The sequence below is a fragment of the Gossypium raimondii genome, chromosome 4 (assembly GCF_025698545.1).
Source record: "Gossypium raimondii isolate GPD5lz chromosome 4, ASM2569854v1, whole genome shotgun sequence".
Taxonomy (NCBI): Eukaryota; Viridiplantae; Streptophyta; class Magnoliopsida; order Malvales; family Malvaceae; genus Gossypium; species Gossypium raimondii.
Genome location: NC_068568.1, coordinates 26825340 through 26839882, shown reverse-complemented (window position 1 = coordinate 26839882; position 14543 = coordinate 26825340). Strand labels below are relative to the sequence as shown.

Here is a 14543-nt window from a genome sequence, read left to right as displayed (position 1 = left end):
CCACCAGTTCGATTTTGAAAATCTTGAACTTCGTTGATGATATATTATAAGTAAAATTAATTCATTATTGTTTGAGTTTAGAAGGCAATGTGAAAGAAGAAAGAATAAAAAACTTTCGTTTTAATCAACCTTGAATTTTAAAAATTCTAAATTTTAAAATGAATTTTAAAATCAAAATTTAACTCCGACTTAGCTTTATCCAAATTCAAATCCAATTCATTAACTATTATCTAAACAAAGAATTTGAATTTTAAAATTCAAATCCAACCTTTTTTACCCAAATCATAATTTCCAAATATACCATGAAGGAAAATACTATAAATGAAAAGGAAAACAATCGCCAAATTGACTAAAAGAATATAGAACCAGATTTAAAGAAATAGAGACAAAGAGGGACTACATTAACAAAAAAAAAAAACAAAGGTGTGGGGTTTCTTTTTGCTTCTTTCTTAACCATAGAAATGTTGGGCTCATGAGAGGAGTTAAATTGTTAAACAGATCATTAAGTTTATTAAAAAATTTAAGCCCATAAATTAGTATTTAAACAATGGGTTTTTTAAATAAATAACCCAAAAATGAAAATAACTATAGTATTAAATTATTTAGACAAATAATCTAGTTTTTACAGTAATAATGGGTGTCTCTACTTCCTAAGGCAACACCACCTAAAAAGCAGCTTAATCATTGCTTCATGAGTATAAAAATGATAAGATGAAAAAAATTATTTTTTTATGCCGCCACTTCCCAAAGCGACACTCGTATAATTTTTTATATTTTTACACTTGTTTCCACAGTTAAACAAAAAAAATAAAATATATTTTTATTATTTTGGTGTTGCCTCCTTCAATGGAGGCATCAATATCTGTAAAAAAAAATATTTTTTTCTCCTTGATGACTACATGAGATATGAAGGTACTTGTATTATTTTTCGAATTTTTTGTCCCGCCACTTCATGTGGTGTCACTAAAAACGAAAAAAAAATTCCCATTGTTCCTACTAAAGATATTTTCCTTTTTTTTACTATTTTCATCCGATTAAATGAAATCTTACATTTTTAAAGCAATAATAATAATAATTGTACAAGCAAACATATTTTTTATTTATGTATCAAATTATATGGAATTGTTAAGTATGACTCTATTTTCAGTCAAATTTGAAAAATAATCTTCTAGTTAAACTCTGTTTATTTGTTTCAATCAAACACTAATTAGTTTAGATTATTTTATTATTATTTGACATATGAATTTAGCCTATAAATAGGCTCTTTTACAACATTAGAAAAAAAAACATCCATTAGAGATTAGAACTCATAACACATTTAGAGAATTTTGTATTTACGTTTTGAGGGTTCTTTGTTTTCAGGTTTTTAGGGTTTAGTTTTATCTCTATCTTTTGTACTCTTCGTTATTTTGCCATTATAGTAAAATTATCTTTGCCTGTGGTTTTTTCTCATCTTCGGAGGAATTTTTCCATGTTAAATTTATGTGCTCAATTTCTCAATTTATTCTGCTATTTTTGTTACTTGTTGCTTAATCGGGTCGATCCCTGATTAGTGGTATCAGAGCTAGTTCAATTTTCATAGATCAGCCCATTCAGATATAGAAGCAACAAGGTTTGAAATTGAGAAGTTTGATGGTGAGACAAATTTCAATCTGTGGCAAGTTCCGATGATGGCAATTCTAGTTCAATTCGGTTTGAAAAAGGTTGTCACTGGGAAAAAGCCTGAGAATCTAAATAAAACAGAATGGGAAGAGCTTGATGAAAATGCCTTGTCTGCAATCCAATTGTGTCTCACGAATACGGTATTGCGGGAGGTATTGATGGAGAAGATCTCATCCGCCTTATGGAAAAGGTTAGAAACTCTTTATGCGACTAAGTCTCTAGCTAACCGTTTAGTGTTGAAATAACATCTATTTACGTTTCGCATAAACGAAGGTGACTTCTTAGAGATCACATCAATCAATTCATTACTCTTTTAAATAATTTAACGAACGTTGAGGTTTATATTGATGATGAAGATCAAGCTATGCTATTATTGTGCTCTTTACCCGCTTCATACAAGTCTTTCAAGGAGACCCTGATTTATGGTAGAGACAAACTCTCGTTCGAAGATGTGAAGGGTCATTTTTTGAGTAGAGACGAACTCGACAATAAGTTTCATTTGGATAGCAAGGCAGATAGGCAAGCTTCCATTTTGATAGCATCAAAGAAACGAGACAAAAAGGTGTCGCTATTGTAAAAAGTTAGGTTACGTCAAAGCATATTGTTATAAACTGCGAAATAAAGGAGTTGCTGAGAGTAATGAGGAAGATGTAGCTGGTGCTAATTTGATCGATGAAAGCAGTGGTGATTTCTTGTTAGTGTCAACGAGCAATAACTCCAAGCTCATGTCCGAGTGGATCCTAAATTCGGGATGTACTTTCCACATATGTCCCAATAGAGAATGGTTCTCCACATACAGTTCGGTTGAAGGTGGAGTTGTGCGCATGGGAAACGATTCATCTAGTAAGGTAATTGGTATTGGTACTGTTAAAATTAGGATACACGATGGGACGATTAGGACACTCTCAGATGTCAAGTATGTACCTGATTTACGAAAGAATCTCATCTCCTTGAGTATTTTAGACTTGAAAGGATGCAGAGTCAACATCGAGTCAAGCGACAATAAAGTATCTCGTGGAGCTTTCGTTTTGTTAAAAAGTAAAAGAACTGACAGTCTTTATATTCTGGAAGGTTCTACAGTGACCGGTGAAATCAGACGTCCCTCGTTCGTTACAGATCGAAGTCAACTCGTTTGGAGCAAAGGCAACTTGGTCATAAGAGGGAAAAATGTATGACCATTTCATTGAAGAGAGGTTCTCTTTTGGATGCAGGTTTTGAAAAGTTAGGGCATTGTGTTCGTGAAAATCAGACCCGGGTTAGTTTTGATTTGGCAGTGTACAAGTCGAAGGCTAGAAGTCTTCCAGTTTCTAAGCACAGATTCGACTCAGTTAATTACTTGCATAGTTCAAGATAGGCTCGTGGCGGGCTTTGGCAAAGATGGCGTTGTAGAAATATTAGTCAGGGTGGAGATTTGTTAAGTATGACTCCTATTTTTAGTCAAATTTGAAAAATAATATTTTAGTTAAACTCTGTTTATTTGTTTCAATCAAACACTAATTAGTTTAGATTATTTTATTATTATTTGACATATGAATTTAGCTTATAAATAAGCTCTTTTACAACCTTAGAAAAAAAAACCCATTAGAGATTAGAACTCATAACACATTTAGAGAATTTTTTGTTTACGTTTTGAGGGTTCTTTGTTTTCGGGTTTTTGGGGTTTAGTTTTATCTCCATCTTTTGTACTCTTCGTTCTTTTGCCATTAGAGTAAAATTATCTTTGCCCGTGGTTTTTTATCCTCTTTGGAGGGGTTTTTTCACGTTAAATTTGTGTGTTCAATTTCTCAATTTATTCCGCTATTTTTGTTACTTGTTGCTTAATCGGGTCGATCCCTAACAGAAATAATACATTTATTTTTCTCATCATCTAAATATTTTTTCCTTCCACTAATCGTATTTTATATACATAATTAACGGATTAAATATTACTTAACACAATAACATTTCAAATATTACAATAATAATAAAATTTCAATTGAAATCATCACATTATAAAGTTGTTAATCCAGTAAATTATAAAATTGATAATCTAGTAAAATAAATATTTTTCCCGATTCCATCAACTTCTACTTGAATCAGGTCAATCAGGAACCCAACAGTATTCATCGTTGGTTGCTCTTGGGGTACCTCATTCCGCCGGCATTTCCCCTACCTGAGAGCACTTTTCACGCCGACGCTTCTACCTTGACAATATAACCAATTTGCGGTCGTGACTACGTAACCACTACCAACTAAAACCCCCATCTCCTTTAGTGTTAAATGAGATATTTCGATAGGGGATAGACTATTAATCGTGTAACCACTAGCAATAAAAACTCTTAACCGCGTAACTACTACTCTAGAAACGATATATTTTATGTGTCGTTTATATATATCAGCCATGACGAAACAATTTTTTCGTTAAAGAACACCATAATAATAAATATCTCCCCTTCCTTCAGCATAACACATTTTTTTTTTCAACATAAAAAAAAATATTAAGACCTCTACTTGTGTGAAGTTGAGGCTGGGGGTATATATAATTGGTGATGTCGCCACATTTATAGTAGAAACTAATAGAAAAATTTTAAACTATTTTGGACATACCATGTGAAGTGGCAGCACCAAAAAATTCTAAAAATAATATTGGTGCCGCCACATCTCACGTAATCATCAGGGAGAAATTTTTTTTTTGACAGATATTGGTGCTTCCATTAAAAGAGGCAGCACCAAAAAAAATTTTTTTAATCCAATTTGGTGCCTCTATTAAAGGAGGCGGTACCAAAAAAAATAAAAAATATATTTTATTTTATTTTCGTTTAACTGTGGAAATATGCGTGAAAATATAAAACAATTATACGGGTGCCGCCTTGAAAAATGACGGCACAAAAAATAATTACTTTTTTTTCATCTTATCATTTTTATAATCGTGAAGCAATGATTTGATTGCTTTTTGGGTGGTGTCGCCGTGGGGAGTGGAGACACCAATTATTACTGTAAAAACTAGGTCATTTTTTAAAATAATCTAATACTAGGGTTATTTTCATAAATTTTTTTGGATTATTTATCTAAAAAACCCTTAAACAATACTTTTTTTTTTCAAAATTGATACCTAATTTTTTTTTTGTCATAAGTGATACTTAATTTATTCTTTTGTAACTAATTTTAGTTCAAAATGTTATATATTTTTTAAAATGCTACCCAAAAATAGGTTGTCACGTCTTATAAACTTTAAAATAGAATTTTTTTATTTTCTTTTACATTATTTCTCTCTTTCTTTTATTTTTTTAAAATTTTTCTCCATGCTTTATAATGTTTCACAATGCTAACAATATTAGAAATTGGCGCTTTAGTGGTAGAGATGTTAACGATTAATTTTGTTTTCAAACTTCACTACCTACTTGCTCGATTTGACAGAATCGAAAAAGTTCTTTCAACGATCAAAACTTATGTTTTTAGAATCAGATAGGATCGACTGGTTGTATCAAGAATTGATTTGAAGATAGAGGTTGAACCGGTTGACCTACAAACCAATACAAATCAGCTGATCCAAGCTAAAAAATTGGTTGAACTAATTTTCTCTATTCTAAAAATAAATATATACATAAAATATAGATTTTTATAATTATGGAAAATATATTTAATACTCAACTTGAATTGATTTGAACTTTAGAAATCAACATAAAATTTGATGGATGTTTAATGGAATTAATCCATAAATTGCAATGAGACTTGCGAGAATATAGAAATTATACCCAAAATCCAATCCAAAAAGAGGAAAAAAACGCGAATCTTGTAGTCATACTGCAGTGCTGAGAACTTGATAGCATCTAAACATCGCACCTGGAAGGAAAGATTTGTCACTTGGCAAAGGGATGCTATGCTAAGCTTCTCTCTTTAAATGTGAGAATGGTGACGGAATCCCATATAACAGCTGTCGAGAATTGAGATGTCAGATTTAGATATGCTCCAAAAACCAAACCAGAACTTCTTATTTAATCATATCCTATATCCTATCACATGACATTATCCATAAAATAATCTGCAGTGTGTATACATACATACATGGTTTTTCTTGTTATCTCTAGCGATTTCAGTTTTCTGGGGTTGTTGTTTTTAAGTCTCAGATTTGTCAAATTGTCGTGAAAAAGTTGTTTATGAATTCTAGGTGAATCTGATTTGCCCAGAATCAGTAACTTCTCGTCTCCCATTTTCATGATTCATCGGTAACTGTTGTAGATGTGTTTGTTGTTTGTTCTTTCTTGTTTCTTGTTGTGATGTGTTCGGTCTTTTTCTGCCTCTCTAGAAACTTTTTTTTTTGAACTTATTAGCTATCGTTCAATCATAGGTGCTAAACATGAACAACGTGAGAACTCCATTGTTGTCAACTGAAGGAGAACAGCACATCAAGAATGGGAAAATTGAATATAGTAAGTGCCCTCAAGCATGAATTCTTCTCCAAATTGCCTGATAAAGTACGGTCCCGGCTTGATCCGGAGACTCCGTTTCATATCAACCTTTCTAAAACCACTTGCTTGATTGAAGGTACCTCCATTTTCTTTATAGAATTATCCCAATTTCTTTTCTGCTTCTCATATATGTTGCCATATTAGGTAGGTCTGTGGTACATGTTCGGCTGGGCTACGTAGTAATGAAACCAAGGCAATGATTAAACTAATTTCAATGTCAATATGTTTGATGCCTATTTACAAGTTGACAGTTTCTAGGCCACTCTCTTTTACAGACCAAAACAAGAAAGCTAGACTATGGTTGGTGCAAACCAATTTCATAATCATAAGCTGTTGAAAGTTATTTTATGCAGAATATTTAAAGGTGGCTCATGCTAAAAGCTTCAATGGAGGTCAGGTCTAAATGGACTCAGCACTAAATATGTTAATACTTTGGTGAGATCCAGATATATGGGTGCTTAACATATATATATATTTTTCTAAACTGCAGCAGAATTCTTGTAAAATGGATGGGAATCGTAACCTACGAAGACTTTGTTGAAGTGGTGTTATCATTTATCGGTTAATTCTTCAATTGTGAATGGCTTATTCTCAAGTCAATTGGTTTTTGGTTGAATGCTTAATATCAAAATCCAAGTACATATGATAAGATTTATTTATTCCTACATCAATTAATATTAAATTGTATATGATCTTATATTCAAGTTGGGTCTCTCTATTAACAATTGGCCGTAGGTTTCAAATACTTGATAACCCTAAACATGAATGTATTGATCCTTTACTGCTGTTTTCTTTTTAAGGTGAAAAAGAATACTATGAGAAACAATTTGCTATGTTGAGATCTTTTGAGGAAGTTGACTCCCTGAAGTCACCTAATGCCATTGATGAAGCACAAGATTGTGAAGAACAAGCCCAACATGAAAGAGCAATGAACATTTCAAACTGGGCAAATGCTTTTTTGCTTGTGTTTAAGGTGATAAACCTTTCCCATTTCTTGTAGAATTTAGGAACACAATGTGCAACCAGTGATGTTTTCTGGATTTAGCTTTATTTGTTCATATCAGTGTTCCAGCCTCCAAAACATGGCTTATTGGCCGTTTAATAGTTCAGGTCTGTCTATTTCAGCAGAACATACTGCTCTGTTATGTTATGTTCATAATAAATATGATAATGTTTTGTGACAGACACGATTTAAAAGGTTATCTATGGATGTGTTCTTACATGGCTCCGACTCATCATTTCTATGTGTCCGACACATTTTCAGCCATATGATCCGACAAGGACTCTCAAAATAGATGAAAAAAACTCATAAAGATCATATTCATGTCAGATACATTTTCGTAACACTTGCACACAAATCTGAGCAACATAAATTTGTTTGTTTTTTAACCAGTTAGGGTATTTAATTTTTATGCCTTCAACAACCTTTAACAAATTATATGCACCTACAGATATATGCAACCATCAAGAGTAGATCCCTAGCCGTTGCTGCATCAACACTAGATTCTTTGCTAGATCTTTTAGCAGGGGGTATACTATGGTTCACAAACTTGTCAATGAAAACCATAAACATCTATAAGTATCCTATCGGAAAACTATGAGTGCAGCCCGTTGGCATCATCATCTTTGCTGCTGTCATGGCTACTCTTGGTATGTTTTTCTGGTTCTTGTGCCATGTCCTTCATATTTACCTTAAAAGAGTCAGTTGTTGAGGTTTGTCCCATGTTTTTGTGAACATTCATGAAGCTTAGTGATACGGGGTTGCGCGCGGACCAAGATCGAGTTGCCAAGTCACGGGAAACTCCTACGAAATCCCTAAACAATCAGATCTGAAACGAAACAGAAAATTAAAAGATTAGAATTTTGAATTTTCAGATCTGAAATAAAATCTCCAAAACAAAGAAAGAATCAAATTGAGAATAAAATAAGTGTTAATAAGGGTTCTTGAAACCCTAAAGGAGATTGCGATTACTGCCAATTGAACACCAAGATAGTTTTCCCCAAATTTCGACAATCTAATTTCACCCAAAAGAGTATGGAAGAACCCTAGAAATTGGGGATTTTGGGTTGATTCCTTAAGATAGAAAAAGGCTGAAAACACAATAAGAACAGAAAATAAATTAGTTAAAGATTCAAACAAGCGAAATAAAGAAAGAATTAACAAGAAGAAATTAAAAGATAAGTCCTAAGAAGTCTTAAAATCCGAAAGATCTCACAACTCCTTCAAACGGCTCTAATCTCCTCCAAAGAATATCAATGGCAAGAAGAAGGTGAAGAGGCTCCCACAATCAAAAGATTGTTAAAACAACTTCTAAAGAAAACTCAAGAGAGAATTCTTGGAGAAAACTCAAAGAGAATTCGCACTTAAACAAATCGATATTTTGATATATTTGAGAAGTTGTTTACAAGGTGGCTAGCCATGCCTTTAAATAGGCCTTATAACTAGTCCTAATCTAATTAGAAAACTAAAATAATAAAAAACTCCTAATTATTTTAATATGGAAATTCACCAAGGGTCTTTATTTGGGACTCGGACCTGAATATTTACATAAAAATTAAACTAAGTAAAAATAAATAAATAAATAAATAAATAAATAAATAAATAAAAATAAAAATAAAACTTTACAACTTGGGCCACTTTGACAATTTGGCCTGATTTTCAACTAAGTATGGGTGGATATCTTGATTGGGCTTGGAATCTTCTTATTGGGCCTTGCCTTCAAGAATTTGGGTTGGACCTCTGTGACTCGTATCATTCCCCCCTTCCTCAAAAAGATTCGTCCTCGAATCTTCGCTCATCGGGGGCATAGTGTAGTCGAAACTCCGTTGTTGAGTTAACCTTTGTCAAATGCAACTCAAACTTCATGTATAACCACAGAAACTATTTAAGGCACGAATATAAATTGAAAACAAATTTGGTAAATTTCGTTACCTTATTCAAAAACCAAGTATCAAAACAATAGAAAGTATTTGCACACAATAGATAATGCTTGATTTTCCAACAAAATATACCAAAATAGATTCCAGGTTTAAAAACTTGATTTTGATTAGTCATGCCGAAGTGTAACAAAGATTTCATTAAACCAATCAAGTTAAACCATGAGGGTTTTCGTATACGTACCAACTTACATTCAAAACTTTTTTTATTCACCAAAATAGATTTGCACAAATTTGCAGATTTTACACAAGGCAAATCAAGAGAATAACAACTCACGCTTCCTTTCTTAGTTTGTGGCAATCCTAGAATAAAATCCAAGGATAAGTCTACCCATGGTGAAGTAGGAATCGGCAAAGGAGTGTAAAGGCCATGAGGCACTACCTTAGATTCTGCTTGTTTACATTTGATGCACTTAGAACGTACCTTTTCGACATCCTTCTTCATATGTGGCCAATGGAAGTGTTCTATCCCACGTAAAGGTGGTAAACCTTTAGGGGACTCACTAAAAACATCCACATAATCCTGCAAAAGACATTGAAAACACACTAGGCAAATATCCATTAATGTTAGATAGAGATAAATAGTTTTGCCTAAACCTCACAAGGATACAAGGTTGTTTATTGAGTAGGGCTCTCCGCACATCTTTTTTTGTTGCAATCAATTTTTTCTCTCTAGTTTTGCCACTTGCAGATTCACTCACCTTTGGGCCATTTAAATTTTGACTTTTTTCACTACTAGCCTCTTTTCTCTCTGTCTTTTTATTTTTCCTTTCTCCTCACCCCTCACAAAATTTCATCATTTTTAATTGATCTTTATATACATCATTGGGATTTAAAGGAGCAAGAGTGAATTTTCGCCTTTAAACACAAGAGAGTATCTATTGAGCTTGCCTTGGTGTGTAACATCACGATCAAATTGCCAAGGCAGTCCAAGGAGCAAGTGTGCCACATGCATTGGGACCACATCACACCATACCTCATCCTCGTAATTCCCGAGCTTAAAAGTGATCAAGGACTGTTTTGTAACCTTAACTTCGAGCATTCATTAAGCCACTGAAGGTGATACGGCTTAGGGTGCTCGATACAAGGTAACTTTAAGGAATCCACCAAATAACTGCTAACTACATTTGAACAACTCCCACTATCAATCATAAGTGAACATAAGTTACCTTTTATAAAACACCTAGAATGGAAAATATTGGTCCTTTGGTTATCACAGTCGTCTCCCATTTGGATGTTAAGGGTGCGGCGGAGCATCTTATTATTATTTTTTTTGGACTACCTGCAAAACAAACATTCAACACTCAAAAAGAAAAATTAGCAAACCTCACCGTTAATCACTCAAAAAGACAAATTCAAATTCTCAATGAGGTAGAATTCAATCTTGTGAGTTCTTTATCGGAGTTTATATCAACCAATTAGAGAGTGTGAACCAAACTACCAAAGAATCCTAATTTGCACTAGGATGCCAAAAACTGACGAGACACCAATTGATTTGTGTTGCACTGAGGAAGGAATCAATAAAAATTGTTGAAAACAGAAAACTCGAAAAACTGCGGAGTAACTTGACAACTTCGTTCGAGGTGTTCCTGATCTCAAAAAATCACGAAATTAAATATGAAATGTCTTAAAATATTGAATTTTTGATCTGGAAAATTTGGGCACCAAATTCAACCCGCTGAATATTTTTTTAATTTTTTATTGGATTTCATCTTTTTTCAATTTTTTGACGTTTTCGACTTATTTTTTTGCGGGAAATATTTTTTTATATTCAATAACAGTGCCACAAATATGTATGTAAAATTTCAGATCAATCAGAAAACGTTTACCCACTCAAATGAATTTTTTTAAAATTTTTCTGGTAAAACTGCTGTTTGTAATTTAAAAATAGAGATCGGTTTAGAAATCAACCAAGAACACCTAAAACGCCCAAAATCTGATACCAAATGATACGGGGGTTGCGCGCGGACCAAGATCGAGTTGCCAAGTCACGGGAAACTCCTACGAAATCCCTAAACAATCAAATCTGAAACGAAACAGAAAATTAAAAGATTAGAATTTTGAATTTCCAGATCTGAAATAAAATCCCCAAAACAAAGAAAGAATCAAATTGTGAATAGAAATAAGTGTTAATAAGGGTTCTTGAAACCCTAAAGGAGATTACGATTCTGCCCAATTGAACACCAAGATAGTTTTCCCCAAATTTTGACAATCTAATTTCACCCAAAAAGAGTATGGAAGAACCCTAGAAATTGGGGATTTTGGGGTTGATTCCTTAAGATAGAAAAAGGCTGAAAACACAATAAGAACAGAAAATAAATTAGATAAAGATTCAGACAAGCGAAATAAAGAAAGAATTGTCGACAAGAAATTAAAAGATAAGTCCTAAGAAGCCTTAAAATCCCGAAAGATCTCACAACTCCTTCAAACGGCTCTAATCTCCCTCCAAAGAATATCAATGGCAAGAAGAAGGTGAAGATGGCTCCCACAATCAAAAGATTGTTAAAACAACTTCTAAAGAAAACTCAAGAGAAATTTTGGAGAAAAACTCAAAAGAATTCGCACTTAAACAAATCGATATTTTGATATATTTGAGAAGTTGTTTACAAGGTGGCTAGCCATGCCTTTAAATAGGCCTTATAACTAGTCCTAATCTAATTAGAAAACTAAAATAAAAAAAACTTCTAATTATTTTAATATGGAAATTCACCAAGGGTCTTTATTTGGGACTCGGATGAATATTTACATAAAAATTAAACTAAGTAAAAATAAATAAATAAATAAATAAATAAAAATAAAAATAAAACTTTACAACTTGGGCCACTTTGACAATTTGGCCTGATTTTCAACTAAGTATGGGTGGATTTCTTGATTGGGCTTGGAATCTTCTTATTGGGCCTTGCCTTCAAGAATTTGGGTTGGGCCTCTGTGACTCATATCACTTAGTTATACCATGCTTAAATTCCGGCTCTTTGACTCCTCATTATTTTCCAAACATGAGTTACCGGAAAAGGCTTCAAAAGTTGAACATACTTATGTCGGGCGCTTGTATTCTGATACGTAGTCCTTCCAACTATATTACAGGATTCCAGGTGCTAATTGAAGCTGTAGAACAATTGATCCAAGACAAACCGTCTGAAAAAATGACTTCACAGCAACTGGTATGGCTTTATACGATCATGCTGACAGCATCTGCAGTGAAAATTGTCCTATGGTTTTACTGTAGAAGCTCAGGGAGCAAAATCGTTCGTGCCTATGCTAAGGTTAATTTTTCCCACCATTTCTGATAGGTACTGTAGGGTTTTAAACTCCTTTTGTTGACGATGATTGGAATTTGGCAGGACCATTATTTTGATGTGGTGACAAATCTAGTTGGTTTGATTGCTGCTGTTCTCGGTGATTAATTTTACTGGTGGATTGACCCTGCTGGTGCTATCATCCTTGCACTCTATACAATTACAAATTGGTCTGGAACTGTGTTGGAAAATGCAGGTTCAATATTTTGCTTCTCTTTCTCAACCTTTGAGAGACACATTCACTGTGTAAATTTGATCTTAATTTGAATCTGAATTAGGTTTTAGAATCCTCAAAGTAACCTAACTTCAAAAGTTAACAATGGACATAAAAAAAACATTTAAAGTTAGCTTGTAAGTTGGAGAGTCCAATAGGGTACATAACCACACTTGCTTCTTTTCTTATAGTTTCCTTGGTTGGACAATCTGCTCCCCCTGAAGTATTGCAGAAACTTGCGTATCTTGTCTTAAGGCACCATCCTCAGATCAAAAGAGTTGATACTGTTCGTGCATATACCTTCGGCATCTTATTCTTCGTTGAGGTTTGTTTATCGGAATGCTGCTTATGTACATCTTTTTGCTTTGCTTATCTGGCTCATTCTCCACATTTTTGAATGGTATCTAAGCAAATTTGCTATCCGAGCTCACACTAGTAATACAACATTTTGATGTTTTAGTTGTACAAAAACCAGGTTGATATTGAACTGCCAGAGGACTTGCCATTGAAAGAGACGCATGCGATTGGGGAATCACTGCAGATAAAGATTGAACAACTCCAAGAAGTGGAACGAGCCTTTGTTCATCTTGATTTCGAATGTAGGCACAAGCCTGAGCACTCTGTTCTCATCAGACTCCCCACCACTCAACCTTGATACTTCCATTTGTTTTTCTTCTACGCTGTCATCTTTCCACTGTAACACCAACTACCAATAATATACAGTACCCAATCCCCAAACAGCAGAATATTAAAACCTTAAACACGTTTGAATTTACGTAATTTAAATTGTTGTAATAGCAATAATATGAATCGAGCTAAGAACTTACATATTAATTCACAAATAATGTTAGTGAAATGATAGTAGACCATGAATAATATTAATAATTAACTATTGATAAATTAATAGTATATAATTTATAACAACAAAAAGAAATATACAAATAATCACTAAGGTTTGATTTAGCCATCTAACTCTAAGAATAATTAATTTGAGCATCAAATTAAGAACATCAAAATTTTTAATCACCTAATCGTCAGCCACCAATGATTGAAAGACATGGTAACGTAACAACTGCTATTAAATGTTACATGATATTATCAAAATACAATTTATTTGGCAATGCTTAATTTTCTTTTTAAAAATAAATTACATTTTTCTTCACTTAAATTTTAAAATATATAAAAATATATATAGCTCAATAACTTTGTTGTCACCTCAATTGCCTATCTACACTATTTTAGTATACTTCAATTAATGATTTTTCAGTTTAATACTATGAAATGTACCATTCACAGAAAAAATATAACATTTACAATCCCTATTTTTTCCTTAAGGTTAAGATAGAATATTCTCTATAATTTTATGACTCAATTAAAATATTTTAATTTTTAAGGTTCAATTTTACCCTCCAAATCTACAATTGGTAAAAGGAAAGTAAACCTCTAGGAGGTATTTGTTTTTAAGAATTAAGCTCACTAGAACCATGCATAAGAGAATAAGAAGAATTAAATAATTGAAGGCTATTCTCTTGATTTTGACGTTTGGATATTGTCTATTATGTCTTGAAGTGTTGTTGATGAATATTTATATTCAGGAAGTGAAATCTAGTCTTTTCGAGTTGTTGGGGATGAAATAATGTCACAACCCAAAAATAGGACTAGAAGAAATAGGGATAAAACCCTTGTGCATCTTCAGTCAAAATATTTTATTTTCTTATTTAAACTCCATAAAAGTGCCAAAATTTCAAGCTAGCCTAACCCAAAAACTATTTTTTTTCAATTTGGTCCTTAAATTAAAATAATCCTAGTTCTACAAGAATTCCTAAAACCTATTTCAATTATGGAAAAAGAGTTTTATAAATAGCTAATCTATTCAAACCTAGAATTTATATCTAGTGAATTTTTCAAAAAAAATCCCAAAGTTCTTCCTTTTCACCACTACTATCAAATCAATTTTCAAGCAAAAGAATTCAAGGTTTTCAAAAC

At 32.8% G+C, this 14543-nt stretch overlaps 1 pseudogene; it reads left to right on the top strand.

The window, feature by feature from the left end:
* The first annotated feature begins 5995 nt into the window (after nucleotides 1-5995).
* On the top strand, nucleotides 5996-13295 carry LOC105784505 (metal tolerance protein 4-like; annotated as a pseudogene).
* The last annotated feature ends 1248 nt before the right edge of the window (nucleotides 13296-14543 follow it).